The 23795-nt window shown below is 37.9% G+C and overlaps 1 protein-coding gene across 8 annotated transcripts in view; it reads left to right on the forward strand.

Moving 5' to 3' along the window:
• The window catches only part of SCAF8 (SR-related CTD associated factor 8), a 103909-nt gene that overhangs the window by 60600 nt on the left and 19514 nt on the right, over positions 1–23795 (forward strand). The window contains exons 21-22 of one of the 8 annotated variants that reach the window (XR_002830517.1): positions 3709–3934; positions 5442–5710. The exons of 2 other annotated variants lie outside the window; for them this stretch is intronic. The gene's annotated coding sequence lies outside the window, so the exon portion shown is untranslated. Of the gene's footprint in view, positions 1–3708; positions 4535–5441; positions 5711–14715; positions 15165–23795 lie in introns of those variants that run through there. 5 more of the 8 variants (XM_014460117.2, XM_023758185.1, XM_023758186.1 and 2 more) reach the window with 5 other exon arrangements.

Below are 23795 nucleotides of genomic sequence, written 5' to 3' on the forward strand. Positions count from 1 at the left end.
TCTCCTTTGGGTTTTACGTATGTATACACATATGTATAAAACCATTGGTGTTTTTTCATTTCTAATGATAGCTTTCATTTGGTCCTAGTTTCCTGTGCATTCCCAACAATTCATCATTTGCTCTATTTATGTAGAAGTCTTAAGTTAGGTTTGTCAAAAATAACCCCAGCCCCATGATAAGATCATACCAGCTATTTAAAATTGTATGTTTTTGCTAACTGTGTTTGATGACCTAGAGAGCTATAGGTCTTTACGGTTCCTGGCCAAAAAGAAAGTCTTTTCTTCTTACAGATTCTGAAATAGAAATAGTACATTCTTTATTTTGTTATTTGGAAAAGTGGTTGAGAGGGGGAATTTGATGTTTATTTTTAAGGTAACTCAGTTCAGTTTAATAATTTGAATTGGTTTCCAACAGGGAAAACTGTGACAAAGGCACAAAATTTTAATGTTTGGGAAAGATTTGCCTCGTCTTCAAGGAAATTACATTGACTGGAGTGTCTCTCAGACTCCTTTAGTTGCATTTACCATTATTAATATTAAATGACATGCACTTAGAATAGGTAATAGGAAAGAATGTGAGACTTTTCACTGGCTTCTAATCCCAGACTTTTCAAATTGCTGTTGGGCCTTCATGTGCAAACTTAAAAACAAGACATGTGCAGGTATTACACTGGCTGGAAGATTGTGGTGGTGCAAGTTTCCTCGTCATTTGTCAGTACAGAATCTAGAAACCTATCTTGAAATGTGTGACGCTCTTAACGTAGCTGAAAAAAATTTGTGTACTTATTCTCACAGTGATCTTGTTTTGTTGAATATTTAAGTGAAAGGATACTAACCATTTTCGTACTGAATTTTCAAAATTGATATTTATGTTCAATTTTTTAAAAAAATGCACAGAAGAGTTAATTGTCTTTGATAAGTTTGACATAGGACCTATCACACTTTTGATGCTTTTGGTCACAGTGCTGTCACTAGAATGCTGGCAACTAGAAATTTACAAGGAGTAACCTAACCACTTTACTTTAATAAAATGATTAAAGTGCTATAGGCAATATCGGCATTATACACCATAATGTTGATTTGTGATTGTTAGAGAGAGTATGATATGACTTTCTGCAGTATCAGTAGCCTGCAGTATTAATAGACATTAATATTTAAATAGTTTTTATGTCTTTAAACATTTCATTAAACATTGGCTCTGTCCTTAGCATAAATGTATATACTGTACTTTGATCTTTTGTATGGTAGGTAGAAACTTATTTTACAGCAAAGTAGTCTTTATCTGCAGCATATTATAGGTGGAATGCACCTTTATTCTAATTTTTATGTCTACACATAGGGCAAACAAATACTTAGAAAACAGGAAGATCGCACAGTATAAAATTACTTGCTTAAACCTCTGGAAATTATATAATAATTCATTGATAAAATTTGTTACTTATTTAAGTTATTATATTTTTACTAGAGTCATTTCTTTTGTCCTGATAATTTAGTTGCTTCATTAAATTTATTGGCCATTTTTCACTCGTATCAAAGATTATAGTTTATGGAGCTCTACATTTAGGGTTGTTTGGAGTGTGGGGCAATTGTGTTACATTTAAAAAGAAAAAGTTGCTCTTTTAATTGGAAAAAGCATTTTTTATAAACAGTTCATCAGGTCTAAGGTGCCATTTTTCATTGATTGTAAGAAGCACCATTCGGAATAAAATAAATGCTTCCAATATAACGTCACTGATTATAAGACTCAATTCAGAAATGTTAAAATATAAAAAGTATCTTAGAATCAAAGAAATGAGGTATTCATTACTGAACTTTATGCATGTGTTTTAGATGGGCACAACCTTTAATGAAAAAGAAAATTTTAATATTAAATTTTTTTATACCTTATGTGCCTTCTTCATTATTACTTTATTGGGTGCTATATTAATAACATGTTTTAAGGGCTTTTAACTCTTTCAAAGAAAAAAAAAACTAACATTTTTCTTTTTAAATATTTTACATAATATAGAAGAGGAGAGCAGTATCTTTATATTTTTAAGATAAGCAAAATAGAAATGACATGAGTAATCATAAATACTGTAGTGTGGCAGAGAATTATAAATGTTTTAATTGATTCTGTGGTTTTATATAACATCTTTTAAACTATAACTTAAGTTGATAGTTATATTTTTTACTTTTGAAGAAAAAAATCAGGTTACTGTGGTTTACAATAGGAAATTTAAAAGCAAGATACTTTGATCCAACAAAACTTTCTGGAATTAGAATTTAAAATTAATGGCCCAGATTGTTTTCTTTTGGGGGGCATACTTTAAATAGTGGCATGCATATTGGAAGCAGTTTGAAATACACTACTTCTGTGGTTTTCAGGCAAGAAATGAATAATAGAATCACTGGTGGAGCTCTGAAAGTTTGGGGGTTTTGGGGGACATCACAAACATACTAGTGCAGAATCTCCTGGGGCAATACTTATTTACACACACACATACACACACACACATAATAATCCCCCACGTACCCCCACTTTCACTACATTAAAATACATAAATATTTAATGTACCAAATACTTGAGATTCTTTTTTTTTTTTAAATATATTTTATTGATTTTTTTACAGAGAGGAAGGGAGAGAGATAGAGAGCTAGAAACATCGATGAGAGAGAGACATCGATCAGCCGCCTCCTGCACATCTCCCACTGGGGATGTGCCCGCAACCCAGGTACATGCCCTTGACCGGAATCGAACCTGGGACCCTTCAGTCCGCAGGCCGACGCTCTATCCACTGAGCCAAACCGGTTTTGGCAATACTTGAGATTCTTAAAATATTTTGAAAAGTAAAATACTTGAGTGATACACAATTATCTTTAGTATTTCAAGAAAGTAGGTACTTAATTGTGGCAGCTGGTGTTGGAGGATGAATAAAAAAACTAGAGAAGTCCGTTATCACAGATGTTTTAAACTCAAGCATTAATTTTAAAATGAACTATAGCAGATAAGGATGGGAGGAAGCATATGAGATAGATTTTGTAGGAAGTAATTTTGACTCAAGTGAAACTTTGTTTAGGATACCTCAAATAAAAATTTACTTGATATCATGTAATAAAATGCTTTGGTTATGTAGAAAGCCCATTTGAGACAAAACTGTAAGCATTAACTTTATCAGAGACTAGAAGTAGCGTTATTAGTGGGATTACTGAGATGTGGGTGGCATATCAAAAAGTAATGCAAATCAGTATTGTATTTCGGCACGAACTTTGCTCAGACATTTTCTTCTCTACTTAATTCTCTCCTCTTTCATGCGATTCTTTTCATCCTATATATACACTTGCAGTTACACTGTCTCGTTCTAATCAAGGTATAGAACAAATACTCTAAGTAATTTGTAAAATACATATAGTATATCATGGGGTGTGATTGCACTAATGGGCTAACTTTATATTGTATGAGAAATGTCAGGTAGTTGGATGACCTGTAATGAAGGAAGCTGAGAGAGTGCTTATGCACTGAGCTCAATACATGGAGAGTGAACTTGTAACTCTGAGCCCTGAGAATTAGATGAGTTTAGTGAGCATATTACACTTGCGGAGCAATGGCAGATATGTAGAAGTTGGCTGACCTGTGTTGAAAACCACCTCCTGCCCCACGCCCTTATCAACTTGCCCTGCCTTGGGCAGCTGTCACCATTTTGTCTTGTTTTTTCCTTCCCTTCTCAGCATCTTCAAATCCTTCTCATCGTAGCCTCCTTTTGACCCACTGTTCCAGGCAAGAACTATCCAATGGATTTGTCTGTTAAAAGCAGCTTGCCTGCCCCTTGGCTTGATGATTTCTAAGTTCATTTCCAGCATTTAAATTCCTTGCGTCTATGAAATAAGGTTTCTCTTCTGTAAAAGACCAGGTGAAGAAGCAGGAGGAACAAAGGGAAAGACTGACAAGATTGAGGTGCTTGTTATAAGGGCACAGGTTTTGCTGCCTTTGGGCTTTCAAAACTGGCTTTATAACATTTGCCAGATGTATGTCTTTGAACAAAATTACTGCGCCTCTAAGTGCATTCCTTAATAGCTAATCTGTAGGGTATGCTTTTTTATTGATATTAGTTAATATTTAATGGACATGTATTATGTGACAGGAACTAGAATAATTTTATTACCTGCATAATATGATCCTCACAGCAATCCTGTGAGGTAGTTAGAAAGAAGTCACAAGTGACTTCCCAAGGTCTTATAACTTGTAAATATTTGAGCAAAGAATGAAACACAGGTCTATTAAATTAAAGATTAGTCTGCACCACCTAATAAAGTGTCAGACACACATCACAGAGGCTCACCAGAGATTCCTCTTCACTTTAGGACAGGCAAATTGAGGCAGAAAACCATAAAGAGGAACAGCCCCACCAGGCTTGTCCTTCTAGGGTAGGGCTGCAGTTAAACACTGAACTTGCTGTTCTCATGGTTACAAGTACAGTGGGGCCTTGACTTACGAGTTTAATTCGTTCCGTGACGGAGCTCATAACTCAAATTACTTGTATGTCAAATCACTGTGACATTCGCTGTGCCAACTAGCGGTGGGGTATCTGAAGCTGGCTCGTAACCCGAATTTTTTTGAGCTTGCAACTCAAAGCAAAAAATCGGCCGAGAGACGGCTCGTATCTCAAAAAAACTCAGTCTGGACACTTATAAGTCAAGGCCCCACTGTATACGTACATGGGGCTGTCTTCTTTTGCTGTAAGCAATCACTGCAGCTTCATTTTCTTAGATTTTATGTTCAGGATTTGTTTTTTCTTAAGGTTATACCATGGCATAATGTTAACTTTCTTAATAATTTGCTGTTTAAAAAAAAATTTTTTTTTTTTTGAGAGAGAAACATCAGTTTGTTGTCCCACTTATTTATGCATTCATTGGTTGCTTCTTGTATGTGCCCTGACCAGGAATCCAAACTGCAACCTTGGTGTGCTGGGATGACACTCTAACCAGCTGAGCTACTTGGCCAGGGCATAACTTGCTATTTTGGAAGCAGGTTTCTGATGCGTTGGTATTCAATAAGATTTCTTTTTGAAAACACCTTTTCCCACAAGTTAAATAAGATTTTAAAACCTCTTGTACTTTAAAATGATTTAATACAGTCAAAGCAGAGCCAGTGATTGCTAGCCAGTTTACATTTTAGATGTGGCTTTGGCATCTCCTTTCCGAAATTTGGCATTTATATACTATATGTGTAGCCAAAGCCTTTCTTGTGTATAAAACTCCTATATTAAGAATATTCCATGACTTGAATTAAATGAAATGTAAAGTTATACATAGTAAACATTCAGTGTTAGTCTTTATTCACCACTTGATTGAATTCAGAGAGTTTAGAGACTAGCCTTTGTCTGTGGTGTCAGCAGTTAATTTGCAGTTATTTTACTTTATTAGAATATATAACCTGATTCTAGGTTTTCTTTCTTTCCAAGTCTTCTATTAAATCCACTGAACTTAGATTTATGTAAAGTTTAATCTACAGCATGTCATGGTGTTGGCCTTGGATCACCTTTTTCCGAGTCTTTGGGCAGATGAATCTTAGGCCATTACTGCCTAATGCACACATCAAGGGAACATGCTTATCATACTTGTGAGTTATATTTCTCTTTTTACTAATCTTACCAAAAGTAGTTATTATTTTGCTTATGTTGTGATTATTACATGAAATAAAATGTTCTTGCATTTGAACAATCTTTTTTAATGACATGACTCTTGTGTTTATTACTGAGCTCGGGTCAGTTTACACATTAGTAAGACTATAGTAAAATCACAAGACTTGTATTAAATAAGTAACAACCTTTGCAAGTGTAACAAGATAACTCTTATTTAAGAATTGATCTTTCCTTCTTTGGTGATGGATCTTACTTTGAGCCTTGTAGTTAAAGAGAAGAGAGCTCTTCACATCTCAGAAGTTTCTGCAGATCTTCACATCTTGTATCACTGTGGTCATACGCAGGATAAGGATTTAAAGATTTCTAAATAGTAAAACCATTAGGACTTCATTTAGGACTATTTTTTAAAATGAAATTTATTTAATATTTTAATTACAGCCCTCATGTTCATCATATTACTTTCTGAATTGTTAGTCAAATAATCTGTGACCATGGGTTAAAATGCATCTCATTACTGGAAAAGAGGAGAGGGTGTGGGGGTGAAGAGACTTAATACTTTCAACCTCTGTGTCGCAGACTACACAATTTATCTTCAGAAATACACTGTTAGCTAGGATTTGTTATTTCTTCTTTACAAATAGAGAAGCAAACTCAAAGAAGTCCATGGTCACGTAGCTTTTGATTTGTGTGGGTGTTTGAACCCAGGTTTTGCTGACTTCAGAGCTGTGCTATACTTAAAAGATGCTCCTTTGGAACGGTAGATTTTACTAGATGGCTGGGACGGTTAGTTTCCGAGGGCTACTGTAACGACGTACCAAAAACTGGGTTGCTTAAAACAACAGAAACTCATTTTCTCCAAGTCCCAGAGGCTAGAAGTCTGAAACCAAGGTGTTGGCAGGCCCATGCTTTCTCTGAAGTCTCCAGAGGAGAATTCTTCCTTACCTTTTCAGGCTTCAAGCAGTTCTCCGCAGTCCGTGGTGTCCTAGAGGGACCACTCCAGTCTGCCCTGTCATCACAAGGCCGTCCATCGTGTGTGTTCACATCCTCTTCCCTCTGTGTCTAAATTTTCCTCTTATAAGGACACCAGTTATATTTGATTAGTGGTTCACCATACTTCAGTATGACTTCATCTTAACTAATTACATCTGCAATGACCATATTTCTAAATAAGGTCACACTCTGAGGTACTGGGAGTTAGGACTTCAACATATTTTTGGAGGACACAATTCCTAACAGCCTGTGGCCTTAAGTTCTAGAACTATTTAAAATCTAAGTAAATAGACATTTTACATTTGAAAACACACAGTGGGGAAGGTGATACATTTTAGAGTGACAAAACATCTTTATAGAATTCCATTTTTAAATTACTATGGATATTATCACAGTCAACTTTAAAGTATTGCAAACTGTTACATACACTGCCTAACTTTTTAGATAATTTAGTAATGCCCATACTCTTGTTTTGTTAATTTTTCAAAGGAAACCCAATAATTTTAGTATTCTATAGCAAAGAATCTATTTACTGTGAATTATCTTTGCATTAAAAAAATGTTTACTTTTTTAAAGTGGAGGGTTTTTTTTAGACCTCAGTACATACAGCTAACCTGGAAATGTGCAACATGAGTCTTTCCATTTCACTTCCATCGTTGCACTTTCTGTTTTGTCTACTCATAAAAATTCCCTCTTAAGTAAGTGATATGACTACTTGCCATTTCAGTGGTTTATTAGAAGTAGGTTTTTTATTTACCAAATAAATTACCAGTTCACAGTTTATTTGTCTAGTATTAAAAGCTTAATACATTTCTATTTTTATAGAATTAACTAGCATAATCTTTATTTGATCAAGTAAAAAACACCTTTGTATCTGACTGAAATTCAAGTTACATGGCTGTATAGGTCTTTACTAAACAGGTATCTTAACAAGGCCCCCTCTAACTTACAGAAATTTGAATGGATAATTCTGATTTTTATTTGAAGAGCACCAAGGCACTTAGAACACTGCCTGGCACATAGCCCTACATAAGGTCCCTGTTGTTATAATTGTCAATAAATAGTGGGTAATAGAGATTTTGGGGATATGCAAATCAGTACTGTATATTAAGTGCAAATAATTAAGGAATTATTTGTGTAGATTTAAACATTACAACCCAAACTGGGAAGATGGGAGACAATGGAATTGTGTGGTTCTTGGAGCTTTATAGGTCTAACGCTTTTCTACCTCCAGTGCATCAACTCTGAGCTATATTTGTGTTTCTGGTCCTCAGTACCAGCCTTTAAACACAGCTGTCAGATTCATTAGGCCGCTGGCAAGCATCCTGCTGGCCCAAGTGGCTTGCCTGTCAGAGAGAGATGGCTCTGATCTAATTTCAGGAAGAACAATTAGAATGCTTCCTTTGTAACTGTCTGTGTTCAGATAGAACAATTTGGTGAAAAATATTCCTGATGTAGCAGGATCTCAAGTTTTAAGAGTAGATTTTTTTCCCCAGGGGACTTGAAAAAGGCTGATAAAATTTACACTTTACCCATGAATATATTCATGCTAAAAAAGAATTGTTAATCACCAAAATAAGCTACTTTCTTAAATGTGTCTGACTCAAGGCCTAACACTGTAATGGGAAACCACATTTAGAAAAATAATTTTAAAAATATTTCATTAGGCTCTCCTATATGACACTGAATTTGCAAAGCATATTCAGGCTCATTTTATCCCAGAGTAAGTCTGTCAAGCAAAATGTAAGATCTCAAGAAATTATCTATTTGGGGAAGAGAAGTGAAGTTACTTGACTACTGTAGCCAGTTTAGGAACACATAGTAGGGATCTTGGTTCTACACAAAACGCCCTAATAACTATAGTTATCTGTACTTTCAAATGCAAAGCAGTATTTTAATTTCTTATCAGAAAAAAATAACAGCGGGGTTCTTCAGTGGATAATGTAAAATTCAGTTGTTACCTTGATATATTTAGTAAGCTTAAAATGGAAGAAGGCTGTCTCTTAAAATGTTTTACAGATCCGATCTTTCTTTGCCACATTGATTATTTTAAATTTATTTGTTGGCCTAAAGCTATAGATGTGGGACGTAATGGAGAAGTCTAAGTGTCTAGTACACCGGCCCACACACTCACAGTTCACAGCCTTATTTAAATTTAAGCTGTGTGTTTATAGTTGTCCTCATAACAAGACTTTTATATTCCTGGAAAGTAAAATCAGTCTGCATTTTAATCAGTGGCAGACTAAGGTTGATTTCTAAACTAATATCAGTCTTCAAAGGGTCAAAAAAGGCCCCCCCCCCCCCAAAAAAAAAAGCAGTTCCTCTAAACTGCTAGTAAAAGTAGGGAATGTGGGAATGTTTATAGATGAAGAACAAATTCTGATGGTGTGTGCACCTGAGAAACTGGGAATGAGGCCCTAGCTTCCCATCTCGTGAGCCTCTGGTGATTGTTATCCTAGCAATCCAAAAGTGTAGACAAGGGTAAGGCCTTGATTCTCTTCTAAGCACTAAACATCAGATGAAAATTATTTTAAGACACTGTAGGAATAGTATAACTAAGTCTTAAGAGCAGTCACAAAATGTTGATCGGAGAATTGAATGAGGCTGACACTTCGTGGTCAGTCCTGAAAGGTGTGGTTTTTCTGAAGTTTCCCAAAGGAATGCTTCACTACTTTTCCCTTTGCTCTTAGCACTTTAGAGCAGTGGTTCTCAACCTTCTGGCCCTTTAAATACAGAACCTCATGTTGTGACCCCAACCATAACATTATTTTCGTTGCTACTTCATAACTGTCATTTTGCTACTGTTATGAATCTTAATGTAAATATCTGATATGCAGGATGGTCTTAGGCGACCCCTGTGAAAGGGTCATTCGCCCGCCAAAGGGGTCGCGACCTACAGCTTGAGAACCGCTGCTTTAGAGTCTAAGTGGTGATCTGTGAGGTCTGAAAGGTTGGCCACCGCTGGTTTAAGGAAACCTTTGGAGCAGTGGTTGCCAACCGGTGGTCCGGGTACCACTGGTGGTCCGTGAGGTTCGAAAGGTTGGCGACCGCTGCTTTAGACAGCGCTCCACTCCTTTTTGTAGCTCTGGTGGGAAAAGAAAGTGGTTATAGAGCACTCCTTTTTTCTGGGTTTCTTGTCAAATACCTGCCTACTCAGGCTCCTTAAACAAAGTACCTGTTCTGGTTGGGAGTGTTTGGGCCCAGTTGATTTTTTTCTTGTAAATATTTTTCCAGTTGCTCAGTAGTGATCTGACTTCACTTTTGTTTCTCTCTTGGCTGTTTACATTTTTAATTTAACATTTCAAAATAGTTTCTAATCTAATACACTCAATTGGAAGTACATATATGTATGGATGTATGTGTGTGCATATGTGCACACACATATCGGATACCTTCTCCAAGAACCTTCAGCAAATCTTATAGAATTTCTTTTGACCTTTTCATGATGGCACTTGACTATTCTCTCAGGAATTAGACAACTTAAAACCAGTATCTTTTAAAAAAAAAATCTATTTGAGTTTCATATCCACTTACCAAGTTTGTACTTGAGAATATGATCTTTAAAGCCTGGTATTTTCTCATCAGGGTCAACACAGTCCTCATTAGAAAAATGGCTCTAAACACTCTATTAGCCAGAAATTAATACAAAACGTGTACTCAGTACAGTACTAAAGGAGTTCTCAGAGTGTGAGAGAGGGCAAGAGAGCCGCCTATAATTTTTAAAGAAGTAGTGTTTCTGATCGCTGGCTAAATCATTTTGAGGCATTACTTCATCTTCTGATTAATTATAACCTGACAGCACACTTTACAGTTACTATCCAGTGCACTTAATAGCATCAGTTCATTTTGTGGATTTGCTTCAGCTTCTCTAGACCAGCTGGGTCCAAAGCTGCCAAAGCTTCATTGAGGCTGAACAAGACTTCGGACAGAAGACAGGTGTGACACGTGGGGAGAGGTGCATGGGCAGGCACGTGCTCCTGTTGACCTTTGACTGTCCTATGTTCAGTGTTCAAACAAGAAACCTTCTATTTTTCCTTTTGTGACTTTCTTAAAAGGCTATTTTATGGGCATACTCTTGGATGTTCTAATTTGCGAACCATGACTCTATAAACTCCTTTTTATCAAACTGGTAATTTCAAAGTAAAGTACTTTGTGTCATTGAGCCGGTGTGCGTAGGATTGATTCATAGGGATGGAGATGGTATGTTGGACTCATCATGTATTAAGAGTACATATTTGAAATGCCAAATTTGGTGTGATGGTATAAAACAAACAAACAACGCAGGCTTTTATCTGATTTTGGAATTTAGCCCAGGAAAGAAAATCTCTTGGGTGTTCCTGCTCAGATGTACTGCCTTGGAGCAGCCCTCTTTAATATGACAACTTACTCTAGTGAGTGAGAATCAATAGCGTTCTCAGTGCCTTTGTGACCATAGTTATTCCTGCCCCACTCTGAGCATAATATAACCCAGAACTTACCTCTGTAGCAGAACTGCTAAGATCCTAGTGCAGTGACGGCGAACCTTTTGAGCTCGGCGTGTCAGCATTTTGAAAAACCCTAACTTAACTCTGGTGCCGTGTCACATATAGAAATTTTTTGATATTTGCAACCATAGTAAAACAAAGACTTATATTTTTGATATTTATTTTATGTATTTAAATGCCATTTAACAAAGAAAAATCAACCAAAAAAATGAGTTCGCGTGTTACCTCTGACACGCGTGTCATAGGTTCGCCATCACTGGCCTAGTGCCTGCTTCTGGCTTCCCCGTATCTTCCCGATCTTACAGCTTTCACCTGTAATTAAAAGTCTTTGAAGCCCCAGGAGGGGGAGTCACATATTATAGGGCCTGCTTTTCCTCGAACTTGCACAAAAGAAAGAACTCAGAGCCTGGGGAAAGTCGGCATTGTAAACCCGTCAGTGATAGAATTGGTTATCTTGTGCTACAGCACTCTGGTTTTTATCTAGAGCAAGGCTTCAAAATGTGGGGGGTGTACCAACATTCCCCTTCCCCCAAGAGACACGTTCGCTTTGCTGGCACAGCTGTGACAGATACCATTAATCTATCCCAGACTCTTTCCGGCTAATCCCCAAACTTCCCACATTTCTCCAGGCAGCCACTAGTCTTAGTTGTTAGCATTAGATCTGAAACCTCTTCTTCATCTTGGTCTGGAAGCATTTTACCACTTAAAATGCATGTCTGTCTTCAGCATTTATTCCATTGACCTCCTCTCAGTCTGCCTGGACAGCTCTTCGTTCTTAAGGTTACTCTCCATTGCCTACCACTGTACTGATGTTCAGTCTTGCCTTCACTTGCTTTGAGGTTCAGTCACATACTATATAATTTAATCAACCAAGTGCCAGTTTCTGGATTCTCTGATTTTTCAAAATTGTAAGATAGATAAAATTACCTATTAGCTCATAATCTTGTGGATGTCATAATTATATTTTGATCTTATTTTCAGCTCTTTGTAAAGGGGAAAGGAATCCCAATGAAGTTATTAAATGGAATAATTCTTTTGCCATTTGTTTTAGGTTGACTTTAACCTTGTCAATAAAATTGTTTTAAATCATTATTAGAAACATGCTAAGGCATGATGACCTTTGAACCCAGTTAATTTTTGTTTCAGGTGATTAAAATAGAATTTTATTTGTATTGAATTAAGGAAACCATTGAAAATAACTCAGAAAAAGAGAATGGAATTAGAACTAGTATACTTGTATTATTAACCAAAGATAAAACAAGCCAATATAAAGATTGTTTAAGAAAAGAGCAAGCATTGTTTAATACTTAAATATACCAAGATTTCTTCTTGAGATGAAAAAGTGGAGCTTTATATCAAGCTTTCATGTTTTGAAATCCAAGTATTACTGTTAGAATAGTATATTTTAAGATTATGGGTGAGCATGGAAACCGATACTTGGCCTTGTTGGACTTTTTAATACTAAGTACCCTCAAAGGTTGTAGACATTTTGTATCAAGAAAAATAAAATCTCAAAAGTATGTCTACTTTAGAACTTGGAACTTTGAAGTGTCCGGTAAAAGCTGATTTTCTTAATGTTGGCTCTGGAGTCATTTGATTTAGTTAATTGCAGCAATAGATAGTTGTTTTTCTGTTAGTAGCTTAAGATAGGAGCCAGGCATAGAACTTCGTGGCTTTGCTAACTCTAATTGAATTATTTATATCTAGACTGTTCTTTAACTACACTTAGATTTCTGTCTCAATTCTGATACCTTTTAGCATGTTTCCAAGTTATGGGCAATTTTTGTTTCCTTTGAGAGGAGTAGAGTTATACCATAACACTTTAGAGATACTCCCGATTGCTGTATGAACATACTTGTCCTCAGTAGGTTTTTTTCACTTGCTTGAATGTAGGCCTAGGTATTGTTTTATAGTCAGATTTGGGGTAAAGTGCACGGCTTTTTCTAATGTGCCCATTATCAGATCCTATCAGAGGCCTCAAGTGTACAGGTCACGTTGCACTTCGGGGTGCATTTGAATGATGTTATTGTTCACGTTGGTCTTTAGACTATGGAATTTCAGCTTAATTTTTTTGCCCTTTGATCATTACATATAGCAGATCTGAAAGTGAATCCAGCTTGAATTTTCTTTCTTTGGAAGAGAATTGGTAACGTATCCAAAGCACTCACCACTCAATATTCAGAACACTTCAGATGGTTATAGACCCGACAGGAGTTCTGTTTAGCAAGAGAGACTAACCATGGTGAGGTTATAACAAACACTGTGGCTTCCCTCTGGTGGGAAAAAGCCCTACTCTTGAACATACTCTTATTCTGAGGGTTATAAAGCACAGAAGCGAGTCTTTGCCTCTTCTACCTGGGAATATTGCTCTCGCATATTTCAGATATTTGTGTTGAGATGCAGTTGATCTCTTGAGGAGGAAGAGAATGCAAATCCAGTTCTGTTAGCTGCACTTGAAGATGTTCAATACGTTTATGGATCCATAGGAGAAATGTGTCTGGGACTGAGTTTCATATTTTAGTAACAGCTACATTTGGGAGGTATTTAAGTGAGATAAATTTCTTTACAGATCACTTTCCTTGGTAATATCGATAAACACGGGGCATGTTATCGTACACTTGGTCTCTCTTCACTTGCGTGAGGGCCACTGCCTGAACTGTGCTATCAGCAAGAACCGTTTGCACATTTTGAGGAAATTATCAGATTAAAACATAAACCGAATTTTCAAGTTGTAAAGATTCTATTTAGAAGATAAAGTTTAAGTGAGATAGTTAGTTGTGTCCTCTGCCCGCTCACTTATGGCAGTGTGCTGTCATCAAGCTTTCCGGACACCGAGGCATATTCATTTTTCACTGAGCACAGTATTAATGTGGGCTAGTACCCAGCAGCATATGAAAATGAATATGACAGTTTTTCAACAGCGTTGCCTAATTATGAGATTATTTCATTTTTATGTCTTAAAAATCAAATGTTGGTTGTAATGGGTAGGATTTGGGACATAGAAAATATAGAAGCCTTACTGTTGACGACTTTGCAAAATTATGGTTAAGTGATACATTCAGGGATGGGAGAGATCAATTCAGCTTTTACCCCTAAGTTTTTTCTCTGGTGAACAAGAACATGGTTCTTCTAAGAGTGAGAACGCTTTTCCAGGTGATTTAATTCCCTAAGATGTTAAGAATGTTTCGCTAAAGATCCTTCAGGCATCCTTGAAGCTCAGGCTCCTTAGTGTCGTTTCGGGAGAGCCCACATATGGAAAGAGGCTGCTCTGTAGGCCTAGAGCAGTGGTCGGCAAACTCATTAGTCAACAGAGCCCAATATCAACAGTACAACGATTGAAATTTCTTTTGAGAGCCAAATTTTTTAAACTTAAACTATATAGGTAGGTACATTGTTATTAACTTAATTAGGGCACTCCTAAGGCTTAGAAGAGCCACACTCAAGGGGCCAAAGAGCCGCATGTGGCTCTCGAGCCGCAGTTTGCCGACCACGGGCCTACTGAAATGGAAACTGCTAATGCTCAGACAGCTTTGCCTCCTGTAGTATGTGCCTCTCCTGTTCTCCACAGAATCATTGCAGAACTTCCCGCTCACCACAAAACATCCTTTTTTCTCCCTCAGGAGAGGACCCTCCTGCTTTCTGGTGCAACTGGCAGATGGAAAGCACTTGGTTCCGGCAGCCTCCCTGAGCCGGCCTCAGATTACCTGGGCCCTGCTTCTAGACCAGCTGTTTTCAATCCCGAGATCTGGTCTCCCACACCTCCCCCCAGAGGGTATTTGGCAACATCGAGACCCTGGGTTGTCTCACATCTTGGATGGGATGGGAGGGCTACTGGTATCCAGTGAGGATTAGGGGCAGGGATGCTGCTAAACATCCTCCCACAATGCAGAGCGCAGCCCCCAGGACCAGGAGTCACCTCTCCAGGTGGCTGGGAAACTCACTCGGGCTTAGGAAGAGGTATTGCTTCTCTCCCTCCTGTATTTTTCATCTTTTCCTTTTTGCTGACCCCAAGTTTCCTATTAAGATGCTTAAGTCTTTCACACTCAAAAAAAATAAATCTTGCCCTTGACCTTTTGTCCTTTTCTAGTTATTGGTCCCTTTATTCCTTTATAGCAAGTTTTTTGGGCAGAGTGTTTTCATGGGTCTCAATTTCCTCTTTTTTCCTCAGTGCACTGTCGTCAGCTTTTGACGTAGAACTGCTTTTTGTCGAATTTCCAGTGACATGCTGGACTCTGGTCTGTTCACCTTTCCTGGGTCTCCTGTCTGAGCTCCACCATAAACATCACACGTTCCAGCCACTTGAGCGCCTCCAGGGTCCTTTACTGCTTGTCTTGCTGTTTCTTCCCCTGCTGAGATGGGATCCTCTTCCCCACTGTGTGGGCCTCATTGGCCTTCAGGACTCCGTGCAGGAGCCCTGGCTGCGCCTTTTCTCTCCCAGAGCAGCCCCCCCCCTCTCCCGGCACCCCGTTATTCCCGGGCGGCGGTTACAGTGCAGTGACTTGAGGGCCGAGGCCAGATCTTAATTTATTTATGCTCCTAGTGAAGTTCCTGATCATATTGCATATAGGGTGTCCCCAAAAATGCATACACACATTTTGAATAATTATAAAGGCAGTCAGTGTTTATTAAAATACACTTCATTTTCAAAATTGAGCTATCAGCTGTTAAAGTGTGCATACATTTTCGGGGACACTTTATTCAGTAAAATTTGTTGAAAGAATAAACGAACATTAAAAAGATATTAGAACTGTTAAAAAAATCACTGAGATGTGAAAAAATTCCTTCTTAGCTACTTAGCCTTAGACAAGCAACTTCGCCACCACACCTGGGAGCTTGTTAGAAACCCAGAATCTGTTTCTCGCACAAAACTGACTGAGGCTCTGCACGTGAAAGAGATCTGGGTGATTTGGAGGAATGATAACGTGAGATACAGGGCTCTCGCTCAGCTCTCTTCCCCAGCAGATGTTGGTTTTCATATGTTGACATGGAATAAAGACACTTGATGGTTTTGATGTTTGTAAAGACTAGAAGAGGTGTTTTGGTAAATAGGCTCAATGGCAAGAAGGAAAAAGTAAAACGAACATTTCGAGGCAAGGGCCAATTTAATGTGCCTCCTGTTCTTTCAAATTACATTACTCGTCAGAAACAGTTAGCAGAAGCCCGAGGAGACTTGTTTCTGACCAGGAAGGGGAGGTCATTTTTAACTAGAAGTGCTGCTTGGTATGTTTAAGGGCTTATTTATCACCTCGGTTATGTTTGTAACAAGAGCCGTGAGTGCATTTTTCATATGAATATTCTTACTTTGTCTATAGATTGAATTTCATTACATTGTGGGGACCGGAGGCTATAGATTTAGATTGAGGGAATACATTCCTAGACTCCTTTTGGTCCTTTCTGATTTGGGGGATGTGTGTCCCAAAGTTTATCTTGGCTTCACTTTACCAGGAGGTACTGGCGCTGTGCCTATGAGGAGTGAATATAATAAAGTCTGAACTATCAAGGCTTTGTTACGCTACAGTTCCAGGAAGCAGTATGACTCAGCTGTGCTTTTAAGAAGAACATATAAGGCCGAATGCTGTTTCATGGCACACCTTCTGTGTAATAAATGCAGGGTTTTAATTGTATAGTTAATGCAACATAATTTCCAAAAACATGGGAAGTCTGCTTTTTTTATTAATGGGTCTGGTTTTTTAAAAAAAAGTACAATGTTAGATGTTTTTAACAAACATTTAAGTTCCAGGTTTCTTGCCAGATTCTTTGAAACAGTTTGCAAAACTTGATTTTAACACCCAAATAGAAATGCTTGAGGGGCGAGAACTGGAGAAAGCTCGTTCCGCTTGGGTTCATCACTGGAATGGAGGAGAAATACATTCCCAGGAAACTCGGCACATACCTGTGGAAGGGTCTATATTTCAAGTGCTTTGAGTGATGGAAGTTGGTGGTAGTAGGTGATTGAGGAAGACAGTGAGGAGTGGGCAGAGCACAGTTCCTGGCTGCAAGGGGTTTATCTTTCGTGGGCGCAGGAGTAAAGTATTTGTGTGAATCGCTCTGGCAGAAGGATATGCAGATGCAGCTGGAACATAGAGGAAGGACACTGGTCGCCAGATTTCAGTTAGAGCTTGTCTTTTCTTTTCAGCAAATGAACCCCCTACGTCTCAGTATTCTTATGTATAAAAGGAGGATATAAACATACCTGTCTGGTAGGCTTGTTTGGAGGAGTAAATGGAAATCCATGTACAGTGCTTAGTATAGCACCTAAACTAGATGACTGCTTAATGTGAGCTTACCACTGCAGGGCAGTTGCTGTGCCACTATAGAGACCTTCCCTCTGGCTTCGCGGTGTCTGCCTCCCTTCGCCCCTCGCTCTTCCTTGTGGCGTTATAACCCTGGTCCCTGACTGAAGGAAGCATCTCTAAAACCTTGGAGGTTAAATTTAGATTTCCTGGCGAGTTTATTTTCCCTTATTGTCTTCCTTCCATCTGCAATGCGAAGAACTCACTTTTTAAGTTTCTAGGACATTAGTACTGTGGCCCTTTTACAATATATTATGTTCCTCTCATTCGAGTTCTGCTCTGTCCAGTAAGAAATCCCTTTGTCATATGTGACTATTTAAATTCACTAAAAATTAAAAATTTAGTTCTTTAATCACACCATCCGAACTGAAATACTCAATAGCCACACTTGGATTGGTTAACATAAATATAGCACAATTGGTCACCGTACATATAGATCATTTCCAAAAGCTCTGTTCTGTATCACCATTCTAGAACAGTGGTTGCTGATAGCCTGGGACCCAGAAGCGGGCTGTTTACCTTAACAATTTATGATTCAAATCCTCTCTCTCCCACTTACATTCAATGCTTTTTTAAAGGTTTGTCACCTTTGGTTATTTTTCATTAATGAGATCCAGTGCTTGAACCATTTTTATTCTTATTTTTATAAGTATAAACTCTGGATTAGTCATTTAATTCTCATTTTAAGACCTTTATGAAAATCTTGGGTTTTCTTTTCAAATGAATTTTAGTACAGTTTTAAAACAACATTTTTTAGACAGCCATCTTTAAAATGTTATTCTGATTAATGATAACAGTGTTTGTTTAGATTAAGCATATTCAACAGAGTGACTTCCACCTCTTCCTTCTTCAGTCTCTTATATCTTACATTTGCCAACTTTTTTTTTTTCTGAGCAACTCGGCATGTATTTTCCAAATACAGACAGTGTTCATTTAGGGTGTTTCATCCTGCAGCTGTCATTTACTCCTACATTGTTACTTACACCACACACACAAACATACTGACAGATAATGTTGAATAAACAACAAAAATAATGAAAAGACCAAAAAGGTTCTCTATTGCTGCTGGCAAATTTACAGTGAGTAGAAGTGCTCAGATGTACAAGCATTCCAGATCAGCGTGCTAAGAACCTGCCTCTGATTTATCCTAGAAGTGTCCACATGTGTGCAGTCAGAGACCCTTTTAAAAAATATTCTATAGCCCTAAAACTGGTTCTCCTTATTTGTTGCAATAAAAATAAACTGGATTATAAGTTAATACTAAGTTTTCATTATATAAAATATTCCCCTGTTGCTCTGTTCAATTCATGGTCTATGATTTGAAGCTGTACTATCTACATTACATAGAAATATCTGTTATAGCCCTAGCTGGTTTGGCTCAGTGGATAGAGCATTGGCCTGCGGACCAAAGGGTTCCAGGTTCTAATCAGGTCAAGGGCACATGCCCGGGGTTGCGGGCTTGATCCCCAGTAGGGGGCGTGCGGGAGGCAGCCAATCAATGATTCTCATCATTGATGTTTCTATCTATCTCTGCCTCTCCCTTCCTCTCTGAAACTCATAAAAATATATTTTAAAAAAGAAATATCTGTTATAGTTAGTAATTATTCTGAAAGATTAGATATCAGGTCAGAATTGAAGAGTAAGTGAATAACCCCTTAATGTTTTTAAAAACAATTTGAATTTAGAGTTTGAAAGCACCCTAGAGATCCCTTGTGTTTTTACACAAGACAGAACTTAGATTATGCCTTTACTCGTGACAGACCTAGGTAGCGATTGTAAAATATATACATTTTACTCCATGTAATAGGTTTCTATGCAATTCACATAGCATTCATAGTTTATACATCTCCATAGAAATACAGTGAACGAGTGTGAATTCAAAGTCAGGTAAGAGAGCAAGAGTCAAGTAACTTTATCTCTCAGTAATCTTAGGGATTTTTGTTTTGTTTTGTCAAACAGGGCTAATTATTGTACCTAGCTCAAGTGTTTGCTTTGAAGTCTTAAAAAGTAATGCATGATACTAATACATGCTACAATATGGTCGGACCCGGAAAATACTATGATAAGTAAAAGAAGCCAGACAGCCGAAACCGGTTTGGCTCAGTGGATAGAGCGTCAGCCTGTGGACTGAAAGGTCCCAGGTTCGATTCCGGTCAAGGGCATGTACCTGGGTTGTGGGCACATCCCCAGTAGGAGATGTGCAGGAGGCAGCTGATCGATGTTTCTCTCTCATCGATGTTTCTAACTCTCTATCTCTCTCCCTTCCTCTCTGTAAAAAATCAATAAAATATATTAAAAAAAAAAAAAAGCCAGACACAAAGGCCACATTGTGGATGATTTAGGTATGAGAAATGTCCAGAATAGGCAAATCAGAGACAGAGAGTAGGTTATGGCTGCAAGGGCTGAGGAGAATAGGGGAATGGAGTCTGACTGCTAACGGATACAGTTTCTTTTCCGGGTGATGAAAATCTGAAATCAGATCGTGGGGTTGGTTGCACAACTTTGTGGATATGCTTAAAAATACTAAATTACACACTTGAAAAGGGTGAATTTTATGGTGTGCGAATTACACCTCAATAGGAAAACAGAAAGCAGTCATTCATGTAAAGCATTTAGTAGCTACCTGATATAGAATAAGCTCGCCATTAAGATTAGCTGGCCGCTACTGTTAGGAATGATTGGTGAATTTTAGGAAGAGAATATTGGTCGATAAATTAATAAATAGAAATAATGAATAGGAAACATATTACAGAAATATTGAAATCCTAGTTATCAAAGTTAAATATCTTAACTTTTCCTAATCTATTACTTCTTTAAGTAATAAATAATATTTCTTGACAAACAACTCTACATTTAATCTATATATATTCTGTGCAAAACCCAACTGACTCACCTATCTGCAACTATTTTTATTATGAATGATTAAAAAGAAAGAATATGAGCAAGACTGGAGAAGTTGTATTTCCCCACAGCTGGAATGCAATCTTGTTTTGAGCATTCAACTGTGAAAAGTGTCATTTTGAATTCTTTCCTACTTTATTTTTTGCAATGGAAAGATACAGAAATTAAATTTCAAGGAAATTATTTCAGCCTACAAAAATTAAAAATATTCCTGTTGGTTCTTAAAAGTTCATACTTTACTTTCAACTCCTGTACAATATCTTAGTCATAATTACATGTGCATTAATGTTATATAATGAATCATATGAGGACTTTGAGGTTAACTATTACTTGACATTTTTCACACATGTAGGTAAGATTTCCCCTTGGAAGTTTTTATAAACTTAAAAAACCTATTTATAACTAATTTTATTTTTGATAACCTTTGAGACTTAAAAGAGAGAAAGCAAAGCTTTTAGTAGTATTACCTTTGAAAACAAAGCAAACTGTAAGGAAGTTGGGACACTTAATATTTGACAAATGAAAGCTTCAGAGCCTTTGAGAATTTTAAATATATCATTCTTGTTCTGTAATTGGTGCCTTAGGTAACTTTTTGAGTCTATTAGAGGTATTTCCAGAAAGGTGATTTTTTTTTTTATAAAAGCTTTGGTGCCATGACATGTATTCTTACTGTCACCAGCGGGATTAGATTACTAAGTTTTTTCCATTTTGTGATATTATATATCTGGTCTATTTTAATTGGAATGTTTAATATCAATAGAGTAGGGATATTTTTTCATTAAATATTTTTAAAGATTCCAAAAGAATAAATATTTATTAGTGGGGCCTCTGAAATGCACTTAAAGAGAAAAATGCATTTTGGGGATTCTATATTTATACCAGTAGAGGGCACTGTACACCTATGAAAGGAACCCCAGTGCTGCCGTCTGGTGATGGGAGCACTGGGGATTAATACACACACACACACACAAACACACTGATGAGCTAGTATTCATCATTGGTATTTCTAGGAATTTAACCACTCCTCCCCACCCCCAAAGTCACTTGCCTGTCATCATCTAAGAGATAGTTGCGTCTTGTTGTTCATAATTGGAGCACATCTTGGTGCTGTTTAGTGGGGTCCTGGCACACCTTCCCATTCTATAGGTGCATGAGTTAAAGCACCAGAAATTATGATTTCACACACGCAAAAAGATCATAGAATCTCAGGAGTTTGAAGGAACTTTGACATTCATTAGATCCAGCATGTAATATTTTAACATTTAATTTGCTAATCTGAAATAGCCTCAAAGGTATTCTTTTCAGAAGAGGCATCTGCTAATTAACAGTATAGAATCTTATAAAAACTGCTTATATCTTCACACCATTGTGGTGTTCATATTGCACAGTGTTTCATTCTTGGAGTAGATCGATAAGATATTTCATAGGAGAATATTGTTTTAGGAGGTTATTTCCACAGATATCTCTGCTGATATTAACAGCAGAGTATTCAAGAGCTAAACAAGTGCTCATCCTATGTAATAAAAGCCCAGCAACCATACGGCGGAACAACCAGAACGACCGCTCGACCAGTCGCTATGAGGTGCGTTGACCACTCTCGGTCCCTCCCGCCGGCCCACAGGCTCCGATGGCAGGATGGCGAAGGGGGAGCCATGGGGAACCAGGGTGGGTGGCGGTGGGGCGGGACTGGGGACTGGCGAGCAGGTGGAACGGCCTACCTCTTGGTCCCTACCCCTGGCCCTCAGGCTCCGATCGCAGGATGGCGAGTGGGGAACCACGTGGGAACCGGGTGGTGGCAGGGTGGGACTGGGGACTGGTGAGCGGGCGGAAGATGGCCCTGATGGCAGGCTAGGCCTAGGGACCCTATCCACACACGATTTCGTGCGCTGGGCCTCTAGTTTATTATAAAATTGTAACGGTACCCTTGCCAGATAGTCAAAGCAAACCTGTGCATCTCTAGCTTTGTACAATGATCCAAGTTATTTTTTTTTTCTTAAAAACATTTTTTTTTTTAAATTCAAGTTACTTTTAAAGTGGATGCCAAAGGACATAGGAAAGCTGTGAAAGGCGCAACCAGGTGGGCACCAGAGCACACTTTTATAGACCGGTGTGCTTGGGCCTCCATTTGTAGAATGAGAACACAGTGCTGGTGCCTCTGCAGGCTCCTTCAGTGCTGACTCCGTCCTCAGTGGGCAGGGCACACAGCAGTGGTTCACAGCTCGGGGCCTGGAGGGAGGGCTGGATTGAAATCACAGCTCTGCTCCTTACCAGTTTTGAGGTCCTCTTGTAGTTAGTTACTCTTGCTGCACCTCAGTTTTCTCTTCCTTAACATGGGATGGAGAACCATCTGTAGCACGCAGTAATTATGTTCCTAGACATAAAGTATTTGGAATAGTACCTAGAATTTAGTAAATAAAAATGATCAAGCTGCTGTTACCACACACCATTTTTTTCTTAAAACCTGTGCTGGGATATGGTAGCTGAATTCTTAGACCTTATTCTGCTCAGGACTGCTCCCTGCAGATTAAAATAAGAGTTTATTCTGTGTTTTCTCTAATTAGCCCTCAAATAGTGGTCTCTATATCTAAATGTATATTTAATTCTTAATGATTAAAGCTTTTTCCTTTTTTTTTTGTTAAAGTTCTCATTAATTCAATGAGTTTCCTTCCTTTGATCTAATATTTTTCTCTGGAGTTTTTCCTGTGGAGTATATTATAATCACATTTCAGTTGCTGGTGTGTGTATGTGTGTGTGTGTATTAATCCTCACCCGAGGATATTTTTCCATTGAGTTTTAGAGAAAGTGGAAGGGAGGGAGAGAGACACAGAGAGAGAAACATCCATGTGAGAGAGACACATCCATTGGTTGCCTCCCACATGTGCCCCGACCAGGGCCTGGGATTGAGCCTGCAATCAAAGTACATACCCTTGACCGGAATCAAACCCGGGACCCTTCAGTCCTCAGGCCGACGCTCTATCCACTGAGCTGAACTGGCTAGCGCTCAGTTGCTATTTTTAATGACTCCTATTGACACTATTTTTTTTTTGCATTTAAATGTCCTACTTTTAGCGAAAATCACGTTTTTTTAAAACAGAATTTCTCTAACAAAATGTATTACAGTATTTCATATTGAAAATCTGTTATGTCATTTATAAGGCATTTGTATACAATCCAGTTAAAATATTTAAAAGTTATCTACCCTTTTATATAAAAGGTCTCTATTAACTTTCAAACTCTATATAATAAAAGTTTATTACCTACATACCACTTCTGAGTGAAGGAAACCAATATCTGGCACTTTAACTATAAAGGCACATTTTTAAAGGTATGGATTTGGTGTTGAAAGGTGAGACTAGTAAATACTTTAAATTTTTATTTTCACTATATACTTTTAAACTTCACGCCCCTCACCAGTTATCCACACAGCATGGCCTCTTGGTGGGTGGGATAAAGCAATTATAATGAGACATTTGGGTTCCAGTTTGCCACAGTCTAGTACAGGTATA

Source organism: Myotis lucifugus, unplaced genomic scaffold (genome assembly GCF_000147115.1).
Source record: "Myotis lucifugus unplaced genomic scaffold, Myoluc2.0 scaffold_125, whole genome shotgun sequence".
Classification (NCBI taxonomy): domain Eukaryota; kingdom Metazoa; phylum Chordata; class Mammalia; order Chiroptera; family Vespertilionidae; genus Myotis; species Myotis lucifugus.